General features: G+C 36.6%; 1 long non-coding RNA gene across 1 annotated transcript; it reads left to right on the top strand.

The window, feature by feature from the left end:
- Positions 1-9,059: 9,059 nt before the first annotated feature.
- LOC145770748 (uncharacterized) lies at positions 9,060-16,719 on the top strand. Its single transcript, XR_014289166.1, has 3 exons — positions 9,060-10,117; positions 13,157-13,260; positions 16,267-16,719. It is a non-coding gene; the product is annotated as an uncharacterized LOC145770748 (long non-coding RNA).
- Positions 16,720-18,092: the final 1,373 nt, after the last annotated feature.

Below are 18,092 nucleotides of genomic sequence, written 5' to 3'. Positions count from 1 at the left end.
CCCCTTGGTATGGACCTGCCTCGACCGACTTGGGTCAAGCTCAACAGAATCCGAACCGGAGTCGGTCGCTTCCATTCCAACATGCACAAGTGGGGTCTGGCTCCCTCATCGGCCTGCGAATGCGGCGCGGAGGAACAAACTGCTGACCATGTCGTTCTCGAATGCCCCATCTACAGGCACCAAGTGGAACGCATGGTATAGCAACGCTGGACGAAGCTACACTCACCTGGCTCTCCACCACCTGCCCTGAAATTTGATTTGATCTAGTCTCAAACGAAAGAAGAAGAAGAAGACAAAGATTTTTGCCCAAAACATTTAGCTTTTTGCATTGTACACTATAATGTTACTCTATCCCATTAATTTGTTGTCTTCTATCTGTTTGATAGTGTTTTAGTAAAAATTTAATTAAATTTGTAACCAAGCAGGCTATTGACCATATAACAAAACTTCAGATTTTAATATGTCTGATATGGGCTGCCGTCGCAGAAGCCTTGGTTACAGCACTGATTGTATTTTCAATGTTTTTTGCTATGCAGTGAGATGTTTACAACAATTCACAAAGCAGATGAAACAAGGGATGTAGTGTTGCTCAATATCCTAGTAAATTCTAATCGAGGGTTGTGGGATCGATTAGGTGCAAGGAAGTTACATTGCATTATTTACACAAAGATAATATCAACAAATTGTGTAGGCTTGAAGAATAACCCTGTAAGTAAGCTAACGCATTGGTTTATTGAAAACTAAGATGTGCTTACATGACAAAAACTCTAAATAATGTTAAATTGGTGAATGAATTAATTTTGCTACAACTTCAAGGGATTATCGTCAGCAAAGTCAAATTGAACTGGTAGGTAAGGAATGAAACAGATTTATTTCAAACACTATCTGCGCGGAATGGTGCAAACTAAAAACTTAGATTTAGAAAAAGAAACATAAGCAGACAAACTAAAGTAGCTTTTTCGTGTAGCCTATAACATATTTAGGCTATTATACAACAAAGTAAACTCAAACGTTTTCGACGCGTACTTGTGTCTTTATCAGGAATTAGTTGAAATCTGCAAAATACATCCGCAAAATGCACATTAAATAAATTATCCAGAAGTTTATCCAAAGACAAGTTTATTTAGAAAAAGAAGTTTATCTAAAGCAATACAAAACACTGTGAGACAGGTTTCAGTTGGATTAGTATCTTGAGGAAACGATTTAAAATGTAGGTTAACATCGTTAAGGAGAATGTTGAATACTAAAACGTTTCGGTTTTTTTATGGCTGTCAATTGTCAAACGTTGTCGTCGAGATTCATTTCGTGTAACATTTCCAAAAGCTGTCTATGTTTAATTGAATCGAGAGCCTTTTTGTAGTCAATGAAGCAGAGATAGAGATCGTCCTTCATTTTAGTAGCTCTTTCACAAATCGTTTGGACCAGAAATATTGCATTGCTTGTTCCTTTGTCTAGAACAAAACCATATTGTTCTTCCGAAATTTCAGAATGATTTTTTTCTTTTGTTCTAAATAAAATTACTTTCACAACATGACTTATGAGGCTGATGGTATAAAATTTTCACATTTATTGGTTCCTGGTTTTTCAAGGAGAGTAATAAAAACTAATTGTCGTAACTTTTGTGGAATTTCACCGCTGTTGTAGATCGAATAAGTCAATTTTTGGAGAAGGTCAGTAGGCTACCAAAATTTTCAAGAGCTTTGATTGGTTCGATTGCTATGTTGTCCTGTCCCAGAGCTTTGCAACTCTTAATATTGCTTATTGCGTTTCCAATTTTTCTTTTGATTATGGTTGATCAAGTCAGAGATTCTAAAAAACAAGAAGGTTTCTGGTCACTGCCTTTATCGTCATATAAATTTTGTACGTAGGCTACACTTGCGAGCAATTTAGTGTATCTTTCCACTCGAAAAGTAATTTGTTGTCTTTACTTTTTAATCATCCAGCTTGTTTGTGTTGATTTGGCAGAGAGTGCTGCTTGTGAGTGTGGTGAAATGCAGACGGCGGCCCACATTATCAAGGATTGCCGCTATGCAGACCACCTCATGGTATGGAAGGCCTAGTTTCTATAGATGACGACACCAGGCAGTGGCTAACCAACGGATGCCCTGACGCATAGCGACGACACGAGAGAAGAGAAGAATCATCCAGCTGTGGCAGCAAATTTTATCTTGTTCCTGATTTCTCTGATTCTTTGGTGACAACGAGATAAATTTGCTGAAGGTCCTTTACACTTGTTCAATTTCTTTGCATTTTTTTAAGAAATTCTTCGTTTGCTTCAATGCATGTTTATTTTATTAATTTATCAGTTTTCTCAAATTCAGCTTTATTTGATTTGCTTTCACGTCTTTTTCCGAAGACATCTGTAATCTTATCTGCCACTCATTCATTTGTTTTTTGTCTTTCCATCTGTGGTAGCTGTGGCGTATCCTGGTTGACTTTCCTAGGCATGCAATAGAAGGAGGGCCATAGCCAGTCTAGGGGGGTGTGGGGCATGCCTCCCCTAGGAAAATTTTGCAAATCTGCCTTAGGTTTTTGTGCTTTTCTTGCAATCTGAGCCTTAGATAGCTGACAATTGTTTGAGCTGCTTTGCAAAAAATGAGCCTGCCAGAATTGAATATACTTTTTTTCTGTTCATAAGTGAACGAACTGAAAATTGTCTCAACTTGTCTATAAGTTCACATGGTATTACTTAATCACTAGTAGGCTACAACATTGCTTAGAAAATTACTCAACACTTGAACGTTAGTTTATCAGTAATTGAGATAAGCTGGCAGTTAAGTATTTCTACTAAGTTAATGCTACCTTGATCTGTTTTTCGATCTATTGTATAATCTAACACTGGAATAGTCCAAAAAGTTATTGTCTAAATAAAGAACAAACACGTTACTAGAGTCAGTAATAACTTAAGTCTCCAACTTTCATAATGGGTTAGAATCAGGTGTTTGTAATTGTCATATCGTTATCTCTGCACCAATTAATTAGGAGTTCTATTTCATTTATCTCAACTAGACCAAACGAACAATTATAATTTCTTGCTCCAACTTCAGCATTAAAGTCACCCATGACCAGTAGAACATCTCTTCAGCCACATCTATTTTTGGCTTCAAGTTCATGATCATCATCATCATTAAGTTCCCTCCACTCGTCGAGGGTTGGAGGCAATAAAGCGCTAGGTCTCTCTGTTGTGAGATTTTTCTACTGCAGTTTTGTAATTAAGTCCTGACCAGTCTTCAATATCTTGTCTAAATTCTTGGTGGTCTGCCTCTATTTTGTTTGCCGTTTATTTTTCCTTCTAATAGTTGTCTTTGAATAGAATTATTGCGAATCATGTGGCCAAACTTTATCAATTTTCTTGATTTAATTGTTTGTAGAATTTCCGTGTTGGTTTGTATTCTAGCTAGTACATCTTTATTTGTGATTTTATCCTTCCATGAAATTTTAAGCATTCTTCTATAAATCCACATTTCAAATGCCTCAAGTCGTTTAACCATTTGTGATGGATAGTGTCCATGTTTCTGCATTGTAAAGTAATGTAGTCCATATATGTCATTTCATAATTCGTTTTCGAGTGTTGATGTTAATTTTGCGTGTTGTTAATGTCTTTTTCATTTTTACGAAGTTGTTTCTTGCTACAGTATTTCTATTCGTCTCAATATTTCCGCATCGCATCTGCCATTTTCAGTTGTTAGGCTATGTGTCTCAGATAGGTAAAGCTTTTGACTTGCTTGACCAGCATTCCATCAATAGTAATATTTAAACTTGGTACATTTTCTATTCTTGTAATAATCAACGTTTTTGTCTTGTTTGTGTTGATTTTTATGTTATATTCCTTTCCAATATTGTTCACTTTTTCTATTATTGTTTGGAGAGCTTCTGCTGATTCCGCCAACAAAACAGTATCGTCTGCATACCGTAGGTTGGATATATTCATACCTCCTATGCTGATACCCTCCATTCCATCAATCTGTCTGAAAATCATTTCAGTATACAGGTTGAATAGACATGGAGATAGTGTACATCCCTGGCGAACTCCACGTTTTATGTCCTTTGCACCAGGTTGTTCATGATAAAATGTTGCAATGTCCAACTCTGTGGAACTGTATTTAGGTGCATAAACCTGTATTATGGTATAATTTCGGATGTAATGGTGTAAATTCGGAAATCGCCAAATATCCTTGGTAGCATTTTGCTGATTCTTTATCTGATGGTCGCCCTTCGTTTCCGAAAATGGCCAATGAGACTGAATCAAGCTTTAGTATAGGCTATGGTGAGTGTAGGCTACATGAGTGCGGAGATGATTGATGAGGCCTATCTGTGCGGTGAAGCTTCTGATGCAGGAGACACGAAAAGGATGGTTGGCTAGAGTTTTTGTATGAGGCTCGGGCTTTGCGGTGTTCTCGTTTTTTGACAGCATATAGCGTACGATGTTTCTGAGCTGATTCTGCACCTTTATAAATAAGACTGCGCCATGTTGGTCGCTCTGCGGCTAAGCCTTTACACGAGTCTACGTCGATGGCGAATTCTTTTATGGAAGCTGTTTAAGTGTCTTTAAAACGTGGTAAAACTTGTATAAGGTGGTGTAAGCACACACAACGTGACTGGGATAAAATGTATTGCTGGGCCACATTTCAAAGTTGAATCTGATGAAGTTGACTAATCTAATTTTTTTTTGAATTCCACCGAAAAGACAAGGACTAACGCTACGGTACTCTTGTTTTTACAGTTGTTTTTATTTCTGACCATTACAGCAAAAACAATACACGACAACACAGCAAAGGTCGAGAAAAAGGTAGAAGCGACAAAACGCGAACGTTAAAACGTGACCTTGTGACCGAAGAAAATTATTAAGTTGAAAGAAATTTGGCACGGTCGCACCACCTTTGATACAAAGCGACGTTAAATCAACGTCTCATATGATTGGATCGTAGTCTGAACTTTCGTCCTGGCAAAAACAGGCGACCTTTGGACGGTGATGTTAAATTCAGGAGATTTTCTACCTCGGAAAACCGCACTGAATAAACTTTTCATACTCAACAGGCAAGCAACCAATTGGCTGAGTTGCAAAATATGCGACGATGGCACAAATTATGATTTTGGACTTCAAATTTTATGGTGATCTCCCAGCACTAAGTAAGCACCAAGGGAATGCATGTTGTAACTGGAAAAATCTCAGTGCTAAATAGGAAATTTTCTATTGAATTGAATGTAGCCAACGCCAACGAAACATTTCAAACATGAAATGCAATAAATCTTCTACACTTGTTTATTGTCGTTTTCACATTGCAAGGTTTTGCAAACGTTTGAGACGATTTCTGATATTCACAATTTCAATCAAATTGCCAAAAGTTACTTAGCGAAAAGACCTTTTATCTTATAGACATGAATACTGATACGTCAAAGATGTGAAGCAAATATATTGGAAGAACTTTGTAATTTATAGATAACCTTAGTTCATTTCTAATACATGGCTGAAAGTGGAAACAGAAAAGCAGGCACACACACATGTAAACTACCACAAGTTCATTTACAGAGCGTTGACAAAAACAATGTTGTATGCAGTCTTCGTTTGGAGATCCACTTCAGGAACCGTTATGTTATATTATAAAATTGTACGTGATATGAAATTACATAAGGAACAGAATGTTCAGAAAATATATGGAAGGAAGAAAGGTAAGAAAAGGACATAAACAGCTCACAAAATAGCCAAAACTCAAAAATCAGATTAACTGAAGCCCTATTAAAGCCGTTCACATCAAAACCACCAAGCCTTTGAAGCTATGATCCTCGCTCTACAAAACATCCCATTGACGATCTTCAAACACTTTCGAAAGCATAATTTGCATGCTATTGTATTACCTGGCTAGCAAACCGAATGAAACGGGTGTGTGGCAAGAGAAAGCAATGAAGAATAGGGAGGTTTATGAAAACTTGATCTGACAAAACAAAATTTAACATAAAGCGCTACCTATGTTCATACACGTATATAAACGTGGTTGTTACAGGCAATCGTTCCCCAGATCAAACATAAAACTGTTAATAGTCATAATTTACCTGGCGTCTTAAGTCATGGAATATTTCTGTAAACGATGAGGTCTTGCATCATTTCGAATGATGAAATATTGCATCAGCTAGATTTAAGTTGTGTGAAATTACACAACAAACATCTTAACTGTTACGTCATAGAGGCAAGTTATGTGTGTTTGAAATATGGCAATCGGATTCGTCATTTTGTAGATTGTCGATGAGAAAGCTGGTCAGATATTAACAGTTCTGCTTTGCGTACTAGCTAGACTAGGGTTGCCATACCGTCCGGAAAATTCCGGACATGTCCGGAATTTAGGGTCAAATTTTGCGTCCGGGAGGAATTTAAAAAAATGCTCAAATGTCCGGAATTTTATGATGGGCGTTTTGGGGGAATTAAAATTGCGGAAATAATCCTGTAAATTAGGGGTGTCCTAGAAAAATCGCTCAGCCAGCTCATTTTACTGCATCTGCAATCGTACTGTGCACACTGCCAATTCCATAAATCCAGAACATTGTTATTTCGTACCGTGTGCATTTTTTTTACTACAAGGTTGTACGGAATTATGATGTAACAGAGCGTTTTCCTTATCAATGATGTTTACCACTTAGAAGTCAGTGTTACCATTTTAGTTTTTTTAAAACCAAATCTATTTTTTTTTGCAGCCGTTTGGTTTATTTTTTTCGATTTGGTTTATTACTTTTTTAATTTTATTTTTCTTTTGGTTTATAATTTGTTTTTTTAACATACTTTACGTCAGGTATTCGGTTCGTTGCAGTGATTATTTCACTCGAACAATTTCTTTAGTCTATTTCTGCTATAGTTATTCAATATTTTGACTGGAGGAAAGGTGGTTTGCAATCAAAATTGATTGAGTTTACAAACAAGGCAAACGAGACTGCCGACACAATAGCCACTTATGTAAAAGACACCTTAGAAAAAAGGATGCTTTTGAAAAAATGTGTGGCATTTACAGGAGACAACTGCAATACTATGTTTGGAGGACTTAGGCGTAATGAGCAAGGAAACAATGTGTTTGCAAAGTTGAAGAAAATGTTAAACCCATCATTGATTGGGGTTGGCTGTTCAGCACACGTTTTGAACAATTGTATCCATCATGGGGCTGAAAGAATAAACATCGATATTGAAAATAATATCAATAAGATATATCAATATTTTTCTATTTACACAATTAGAACTCAACAACTGAAAGAATACTGTGAATTTGTAAATTGTGAATACAAGAGACTTCTCTTTCATAGCAAGACTCGCTGGCTCTCCTTGTTTCCTGGAATTTCAAGATTGTTAGAAATGTTTTCACCCCTGAAGTCCTACTTTTTGTCACAAAAACATCCACCAATAGTTATTAAACGGAAATGGAATGGAATGAGCGAGTTATATCTTTGGCATATGCACTCACTAATGTCCGTGTTTCATGAACGTATTCAAGCAGTTGAGAGAGAAAACAATTCCGTTGCAGAAGTGCTAGAAAATTTGGAGCTGGTTCATAAGGTGCTTGTGGAAAGGAAGAATGAAAACTTTATGTCCTTGAAAGTTAAAAGGCTTTTAGTTGAAAAAAGAGAAGAGGGATATGAAGATGAATCACAAGATGAATGTAACAATTTTCTTTCCGAAGTTGCAAACCTCTATGAGAGATGCTTGGAGTAGGCCTACCTGTGCAAATGGATGAAACCAATGGAAGAGTTTGCTTGTTTCAAATGGATGACCTTAAACGAGATACCAAGTTGGAAGGATGTAGAGCCTTGCCTGGAATATCTGATTGGTAATGGGGTTGATGTGGACGATGCAAGTGCTTTGATCAAATCTGTAACTTGAAGCAGTTTGTGGAAAGTTACCTACAGGACGAAGAATTTATTAAATTGCCAACGCATAAGAAATGGTGCAAATATTTCGATCAGTCTACGAACATCAGATGCCACTCAGAAATTTTAAGGATTGTTCAGTTTTTCTTTGCTGTTACATCCCACAATGCCAATGTAGAGAGACTCTTTTCACTGATGCAAAGTCAGTGGACTAAAGAAAGAAACAAGTTGAGCGTTGCGACTATGAAAGGCATATTGACTCTTCAATATAATTTCAAAGATATGTGCTGTAGTGAATTTTTCTCATTTTTGAAATCACGCAAGGCCCTATTGAAGAGAATTAGATCTTCAGAAAAATATGCATGGTCAGAAGAGTAAATGTGTAGTGACTTGACTTACAAGCGTGTCTTTAATTTGTTTTAAGCATTGCTGTTCTTCCTTTTTCGGCACAACCTAATTCTCATTATTATTTTTCACTCTGAAGTTGAGATTTTTTTCAGTGACGGTCCGTAGCTATATTTAGAGAGTGTGTAGCGGACAGCCAGTAACTTAACTTATCCGCCCACGATAATTTCAAAGCGGTAACAGGCGTTTAAGAAAAGTTGAAAAGACCTAAGGTGAAACGCAGGGCGCTACAAGTGCTTACCCTGCCTGGTGTGAGATTCTGCTCGTGACAGAAGACAATACTTTTCATTTCGGTAGCTGGCGCTTTAGCATGTGTATCGTACAACGTTTGCAGCTTTAGCATTTCGGTAGCGCATATATATGGTCTCATGAAAATAGTCATGCACTGTCCGGAATTTTGCTCTTTCAAATATGGTAACCCTAAGCTAGACGTAATCTCCGTTCTTTATGCAGAAATCTGTCTTGTGGTGACAAGTTGTTTTGTGCGTAGTGCATACGTGTTGCGCTATCTCTTGAACAGACCGTGTAGCTGTCTGAAATACAATTCGTGAAAAGAATTTTTCAGAAGAGTGTTTCTTTCGGTCATCGCATACAGACGAAGGATTTGGGAATTTTACCCTACAACTTTCTCACGGAGTTATATGGTTTACCGCTGTGATCAGTGGTTCAGTAGCAGTGTACACTGTACATGTTACCACATTTGCACAGATGTAAAGTTGATGTGGAATTGTCAAGTAAAAAAATGTAAAAGGTAATTTCCATTTCATTGAACTTCCTGTCTGGAAACGTTCCATCTGGCTCTTTGGCTTTAAAAACGCCGCTGGAGTTATTCATCTCGTGCTTATTGGATGTCGGAAAATTCAAGCTGTGAATTCGTGCAATAGTGTGAGGTAGACATGTGACGTTTTGTTTTCAAAAAACGTAATTTTAAAGTTACTATCCCCTGCAAACCCTCACAGCCTACCATTCTTTTGGTCGTTAGAAAGCAGTTTTTTAGATGTCTGTTTTGTTGATGCTAGCGACAAAGCAGCCACAGCACGCTTTTCAATTTTCCATTGAGAAAAATGACTTGAAATGAACACCAAAATGAAAAGAGCTCTTTCAAAACAACCAGCTCAGCAGGGCCAGATTTACCAGTAGGCAGTTGCCCAGGGCGGCAAATTATTGGGGGCGGCAAAATATACGAATATATTACGATTTGGAACTATAAATAATGGTAATTATCTCATGATGTTTGAGTTGATAGCACAATTTGATCCGTTCTTGGCAACACACATCTCTCAATATGGCAATACAGGCTCTTGTTCAACTTCATACGGTACTTATCCTCAACTATCTGTGATGAATTTGTAGTAATATTGGCCAACAAAATAAGAATAAACATATCCAAAGAAGCTCAAGAAGCAAAGTACTTTTCTTTCACTGCCGACTCCACGCCAGATATCAGTCACGTTGACGAGCTTTCTATCTGTATTAGATATGTCAACAAAGACTTTACCATCATGGATCGCTTCCTTATGGTTTTATAGCCAATGCAGGGCATAAGGCTGATGAAATGATGGAAGCAATCATGAAAATGTTTGAAGAATATTTGTTGGATATTAAAAACTGTCGTGAACAGTCATATGACAACGCTTCCAACATGTCTGGCGTTTACAATGGCTTGCAAGCTAAAGCTGTGGAAAAAAATCCACTGGCACACTACTGTCCCTGTTCTGGACATTCTCTCAATCTGGTTGGAGAGCATGCTGCTCAAGGTTGCAAAGAGTCTTTATTGAACGATTGACGACACTATCTGTTGAAGACATCAATCAAAAGGCTACTGACCTAGAGGAGTACTACTCTGATGACCTTGAGAATCTTGAAAGTGAGTGCATTGTTACGAACTATCGTTCACCAAATCAAACGTCATATAAAACCGTTATGGTCCACTTAACCTAGCTGGTGTCTTACGTCATGGAAATTGCTAAAAAATGAGCCGAGATTGCAACATACTTCGTAAGACCTGTAAAACATTGCACCTGTAGCACAACATTGCACAAACCGTTTCAACACCTGTGAAATTGCATAACAATGCATATGGACTATTACGTCACAGAAGCTGGTTACGTGCGTTTGAAATATCTCAAGTCAGTTTCGTCATTTAGAATTGTCGTTTTGAAAAGTTGGTCGAATATTTAACTGTTTGCTTGGTGCTTACCAACTAGACGAAATTTCCGTCTTTATCTCAGTAATTTGTATTGTGGTGACAAGTTTTCTACTGCGTTGTGCATACGCGTTGCACTAATTTTCGACAGCCGGTGGCTATTTTTTGCTGAAATACAATTCTTGAAAAAGACGTTTCAGAAGAGTATTCTTTTTCGGGGTCATCGCATACAAACGAACGGATCCGGGAATTTTATGTTACAACTTTCCCACGAAGATATTATGGTTTACCGCTGTGACAATGCATACATCTCCGTTTATTTTTGCGATCGCTTTGCTCGGATGGACTTACTGCTGGAAATACACAGGATGTCCATAAAGTCTCTTTACAATTTAAAAAAATATTAAAAAATGAAATGATGAGATATCGCAATGAGGTTTGTTTTATGTTAATCAGTATTTCATAAAGTTTATTGACACTAAAATTTATTGTTTCAGACAAAATTTCTTAATTAAAAATTCTTATGTTTAATAATTGAGTTATATGAATGGAACCCCCATAAAATGACTACTGCTCAAGAAAAAGCGCAATGTGTATTCTGGTTCATTGAGACAAAATCAGATGTTCAGACCCATCGAAACTACAGAAGTAAGTATCGAAGAGACCCACCATCACGTTCTTCAATTCGTTTATGGCACAAGAAATTTATGGAGACAGGGACAGTGTTCGATGCAAGGAGGAGTGGGCGACCAAGAAAATCTGAAGAAAACATCGAGCGTGTAAGGCAAGCCTTTCAACGTTCTCTTATGAAGTCCATCCGTACTGCTGCCAGGCAATTGGATCTACCACGTGCAACAGTGCACGAAGTCCTACACAAAAATTTAAGATTGTTTGCTTACAAAGTGCAAATGTTGCAGGCACTTCAGCCAAACGACATACCAAGACGAAAAGAATTTGCAGTGAACATGCTCCAACGAATTTCTGAGGATGAAGCACTCCTCAAGCGAGTTTGTTTCAGTAATGAGCCAACTTTTCATGTCTAGGAAAGTTAAACAAACATAATGTGATAATTTGGGGATCAGAAAACCCTCATGCGACTAGAGAACTTCAGCGAGATAGTCCAAAGGTGAATGTTTGGCGTGAAATCACATGCAATCAAATAATTGAGCCATTTTTGGGCCAATAATTGGGCCACATAGAAGTGTATTAAATAAAGTAATGCTTAGAATGTTTAAAAGTGTATTTAATGTGTCAATAAAAACTTTATGAAATACTGATTAACATAAAACAAACCTCATTGCGACATCTCATCATTTCACTTTTTAATAATTTTTTTAAATTGTAAAGAGACTTTATGGACACCCTATTACTTTTGCTGTGCTGGCAAATTTTATTGTGAAAAGGCGACTGCTGCAGGAAGTCTACTCAAATGTTCTATAGTGGTAATTAAAATGGTAGGCTACTTTGCACAATTGGTCACCAATTGCAGTGCAGAGCGATCATTCTCTAGTTTGAAGCTGATCAAGAATGCACGGCGGTCTACGTTGAAGCATGATCACATGAATGATCTCACATTTTTGAGCATTGACTCATCTTTACTTATTTCTACAGACTTTAAAAACATTATTGATATGTTTGCAAGAGAAAAAACCCGCATTTTAAACAATTAGTTCGTTATACAGTGACATTCATTGATGTATTCCAATAAACAGTGCAAATAACTTTTTTGTAAGGAATTGAAAATATAAATCGTAGCGCACCACCGAAAATTTTTTTGGGGAGGCGGCATTTTCTTATCTGCCTAGGGCAGCACTTAGGCTCAATCCGGCCCTGCAGCTCAGTAAGGGCAGTTTTATAAAAGAGAACCAAATGACCAAATCGCTCTTTGCATTGAATCAACACAAAGAGAGTTTTGTGGAACAAACTGTCGCGATGGCTGCAAGAGACTTCAAAAAAAGGAAATTTAGTTTTTAAAATTCAATTGCTCTAAATTTCGTCAGACCAAGTCTCAATCAGAACTCACAGCAAAGTCGATACAGTACGATTTATGCTTGTGATTTCGAAGCTTTGTAGCAAATCAACAAACAAACTGTTAGTAAATGTGATCTGGTCTAGAAATGATATTTAATCCATTAAAATTGAACATAAACTATAAGCTACAAACGTTTTCGGCCATACACACGTTAGCCCTTATCAAGTAACAAAAAAAAATAACTGCTTATCATATCTACACTGAAAATGAATAACTGATCTAAACACTGAATTACAAAAACGAAATGCAAAATGAAACGGCATAGCATAGGAGAAAGGCACATCACATGGCGTTTAAATTACACGAGGCAAAGACGCATCATATGACGTATCAAGAAAAGACGTTGAGTAAATAAGAAGCACCTGAGGCAAACAACTGTGTATTGAGGCGAGGATTGTATGATTTTATTAGCAAAGCCTCGTGGATTTTAGTGTCGAATTCGGTGAAACATTTACGCATAATTCTAAACGACTCCAAGGATGGTTTGTTATTAGAACATGTTTGACAATCGAATATGTGATCTTTAATGGCACTTTGCTTGTTCAAATTAGTTAAATCTAAGTGCTCCCTCACTCTCGTGGCCAAATGCCGCGTAAATTATAGTTTATGTTCAATTTTAATGGATTATGTTAAATGCTGTGTGGTTGCTTGGTTGTATATGTCTGTGGTTGAAGAAAGTGACCTCTTTACCAAAATTGTATTAGAAATGATATTCTTTTCAAAAACAGAAAAACTGCTTTCTATTCCATATAAAGCATTATCTGGTCTAGGAACCATCTTCTTTTCGAATTGCTGCACTCTGGAAAATTAAAAGAACACCTTCAAAACTGAGGTAAGTTGCATGTAAACTTTGTGTTGACGCAGATGTGAATAAAATATAGGCGTTGTTTGATGGGATAAGATAATTTGTTGCCTGTTGTTTCTTTACGCGCTTTGTGAGAACATTGATTGCTGAGTAAATTTATTATTTTGGAGGTGACAGTATTATTGAATGATAAATACAGTAGATTACATAGTAAATTTATCATTTCTAAAGAGAAAACTCATCGCAAAGTCAGTTTTGTTTTGCAATGTACTTTACAGTAGAGTAGGCTATTGATACAAACCATAAAAAGTTCGACACGCAGAATGTTAAACAAACTAAGCAAAATTTTAGAAAGCTTTTTATCAGATCCTGACACCGTTGCATTACTCTGCTTTACTTTTGAAACTGAGCATTCCTAACTGTTGTAAAATCCTAAAACGATAGCCAATGTTCGCGATCAAACGGTAATAGTGTTTAAAAGCAACATCAATTGTTTTTGGTTTGATCCTAATCTGGTGGAAACCGAAACTGAACTTTAAATCAATCGAAACAGCTTGTATATTTCACTGTTGTAATAAGTCGGTAAGATTATGCAAGTCGACATGTAAAAATTTTGTCAGATCAAGTAAGTCGAAGTTTGACTAAAAACATTTCTTTTTGATGCAAAATTGGTTTGATGCAAAATTCTGTATCAGGAAATTTTGATTTCTTTGTGAAGAATCTAATTTCGAACAAAGAAGCTCTTTAAAAACGTTATCAATTATGTAATTAATTATTATCAATTATATGCTCTGACAAAAAAAAAGTAATTTAAATCAGAACTTTCTACAAGTTGTTAATTGGGTGCAAATAATTGAACACAATCCAACCTTAGTGTTGCTTTGTTTTTATCCAGTCTTTGTTTTGTTGCGCGGTAAAGCAGCGGTTGCCAATCTGGGAGCGCAAGGTTTTGGCACTGGCACCGAGTAAATGTTCGAAATCTGTCGTGTTTGTGTTTAATTCGCATTCACAAGAGCGTGAATTTAAACACGATTTGGCCACAATGTTAATATTTCTAAACCAAAATCACACCTTGCATAGGTATGTTTTGTAAAAGAATGAACGTTCTGTTACGTGATAAAAACGGCGTTTTCGTTCCGAACGACTTCTTTCGTGAAGCAATACCTCCTGTTGATTGAAAGTATTTCTTATATTTCTCTTAAACAGTATAGTTTTGGGAGAGAAGGAATTCCGGAATAACTTAAACAATTTGCCCGTAGCTATTCTTTGCTGCAACAATACAGGACCTTATTAAATCAATTACTTCTTCGTCGTATGGGTTTTCTTCCGGACTATATGTTTGGGCATGAGGTCATCAGCCACTCGACAGTCTTGTCATCCAGGGCCTTCAGTCCGAGCGTTCCATGTGATGGTTGATGTCTTCTTTCGATGCATTTGTTAAAAAATGCGGTAGTTGAATTTTTGCAATTTAAATTGATCTGGGATTTACAGTGGGTCATTTCTAAGTCATTTTAGAGTGTACGATCGTATTTCCTGTTTTTTTTTGTCTAGTACGACCGCTCACTATTGCTAAACTTTCTTTCGGTTAAGGATTAGGCGAACAGGAAACAGAGACATATTTGATTTATTTTACGAATTGTGATACACTGTCATTGCGTTTGCATAACTGCACTGCGTAAACAAAATCGTCTGGTGAAATTGATCACACTTCATCCAGATAGATTAGTTTCTCTGCGGTAAATTTAAATTCAAAATTTTACAACATGCCCATTGCCCATGCTTACTGTTGAGCATACAATATTAATACATACATAATATATACATACATACAATAACATTACACACCAGTATTACGGATACCACACACTAGGATTACGGATATCCGGAATGCACCTGTTTTATTTTTAGACAGACATAATAAAAATGACATATGTAAGTTGGCAGTGACAACTAAACCGTCGACATACTAAACGTAGTGATAATAATTATAGCCAACAAAGTAAGTAAAAATCCATTGACCTCTTGGTACTTACTTTACTAAGAGTACAAAAGAAACGCAACATATAGCAAGAAAAAAATGCAAGGCATGCAACTGAGAAATGTGGTACAGAACGCTAATTGATTACGACGCACAGTGCGGTGGTAATCAATTCCAACGTCTGTACCAGAAAACGCTGAAGGTGATTATGCAGTGACGATGGTCACGAGTTACATAATATCAACGTAAATTAAATGGCGACTACAACAGCACCAGTATTAGGCAAGCGTTGCATTTGGCCTGCGGATAAAAACGCGAAAAACAATAATTTGAAAAATTTATAGTCAAACAGAAAATTGTAATGATCAGAAGGAAGAAATAACTTTTATCATGAGAATTAATACTTAACTTAATGTTTAAGTAGTTTTGTTTTTTCTCGTTAATTCGTCGTTTCATTGTTGTTAGGAGAGTTTTTCAAAAGGCAGAATTTGTTCAAAATTTACATCAGGTGTTTAAAAACTGTAAATGATTAGGACATTCTGCGTCACAAAGATATTCAATTCTCCATGAATTTACAGTTGGAGTACAAAAGCCACAAGCATTAGATGCTACCTTGTCAAGAAGAGAAGAATTTTGTGTTGAATTGCAAGCACATGGCCGAGAATTTGATTTGTCTGTGGTTTTCACCTCTTGGTGTAAACCTCAAACTGGATTGGCACTCTAGATTTATTGTTAAAACTCGCACTTTCTTACTGGATTCTTGGTACTTGTTCTAAATAAGTAAAACACTGAAAGGACAAATTTGCTACAATGGTGTAATGCAATAATAATTTTAAATCTAATTACTGTTACCTACAGAACAAACAGATGAGCATTATGGAGAGTCCGGCAAGTTGTGATGCTTTCCCGCCGGAGCAGGCTTGTATAAGCAATTCACCTAATTATTTTTACGGCCGAAAAATTTACCTGCTTCAATAGGTTCCATTTCACCAATGGAACAACCTGGTGACTGGATCACCTATCAGCATATTTTTGAAACTCCAATTTTTTCTCAGGAGCGAAATACTTACATTTCCAGCGCTGGAGGTCAGCAAACTCCAACGTACAATTTCTATTCCTCTGATCAAGAAGGGTCCAGCAATTCAAGATCAAGTGTACATAACAGTGCACCACCGTTCAGCGTAGAAGAAATTTCTCCTGAAGATCCAATAATCCCCGTGGTTAATACAGCTGCACATAACGTGACAATGCAACCTGGATGTGAGTTAGACTTTTATGAAAATTATCTTGATTCTTCCGTTCCATGTTTACTGCCTACTTTTCAACAACCTCAACTTTGTTGTCAATTATATCAACACAATCAATCAGCCATGGGGGAAATTATTGTGAAATACCAGCTCATTCACAACAGGATCTTTTGTGAATGAAGTTGATCATAACCATAAAATGCGCCCAATGAATTGGCATGCTGTACAATATAAAAACAAACCAAAATATGTTCTCACAAACTCGGCCATCAGATCTCTGTAACTTGCTTTCAAGTCAAAGTCAAGCTGCACGGGACACGACTGTTCTTTCTGAAGCTGCACAACATACAGCTTTAACTTCTATTCCCCTTGATCCTCCAGATTTGAAATATAGGGATCCAAGTGCAGTTATGAGCATGCTTGGTTACAGATTGTCTAACGTTCCACTAGAAAAAAACACTTTGGCAACTGCATCTTCGTATAATGGAAGAAACGAAATAGAGTACCTCCCTTCAAATACTTCAAAAAGCAAGAAGTTCCATTGGGTTCCATTTTACCAATGGAACAACTTTGTGACTGCAGCACCTATCAGCAAATTTCCGAAACTCCAACTTCCCATTTTCATTCATCTGACCAAGAAGGGTCCAGCTATTCGAGATTAAGTGTACTTAACAGTACACCACCGTTCAGCATAGACAACATTTTTCCTGAACGTGCAATAATCCCCGGAGTTAATACTGCTGCACATGGCGTGATAATCCAGCCTGGATGTGAGGTAGACTTTCATGAAAGCCATCGAAATGAAAATAATTTATTGCCTACTCCGAGCAACCAAAACTTGCTTTTCAAATAAATTGTCTGAATCCAATATACTGGACGCAAAAGGAGGAAGAAAGCTTCATAGAAGCCTTGGTGACACGTCCTGCTAAAAGTAGTCTTGCTAAAAGTAAGCAGTGTTGGTTATGATTACCATTCTATTTATAAAGTTCATGTGGGAATTAGAGATCAAATCTTCTATTCTGTCGTGCTCGCTATACGTAATCAGATATCTATTTTACTATAAGTTCAGGCAGTTTTTATTTAGCCAATCCATGACTAATTAGTTTTAGATAAAAGTGTTGGTATAAATTTTCGCCTTTCATACATCACTGTTATTAAATATGTTGATGTACGAAATCCTTGTTTTTGCTTTATGAAAACAAAGTCAATAAGTACCTACAATAATAAACTCTCTTTTTAAATTTTTTTTATTTAAGAAAAATGTATGTCAAGAATATGCTACATTTTTCAATTTATTTTCACACAGCAAAACTTATAAAAACTACAATTATTGAGTGAATATTGATAACGCAAAACGTTGCTTTCTGAAACTTTCTAATGCAATTGCAGTTGATATTTACGCACGTTTTAGGTAACATGTATGGACGTATGAGCAAGAAACGCAAGATAAGTATGTACAAAGCTTACCAACATTCATTTATTATGAATGTTGGTAAATGCAAAAAAGAAACAAGAATTGCTAAAGCGAAACAGGCTTTCCAAAACATTGTATACAGCACATTCTTCGAAACAAACATTTACAATTCACAACAAGGAAGGGTGTGTTAACGTTGTATATTTTTCCAATTTTGCTG

The sequence above is a fragment of the Aplidium turbinatum genome, chromosome 5 (genome assembly GCF_918807975.1).
Source record: "Aplidium turbinatum chromosome 5, kaAplTurb1.1, whole genome shotgun sequence".
Taxonomy (NCBI): domain Eukaryota; kingdom Metazoa; phylum Chordata; class Ascidiacea; order Aplousobranchia; family Polyclinidae; genus Aplidium; species Aplidium turbinatum.
This window is presented reverse-complemented; position numbering and strand designations above follow the sequence as displayed.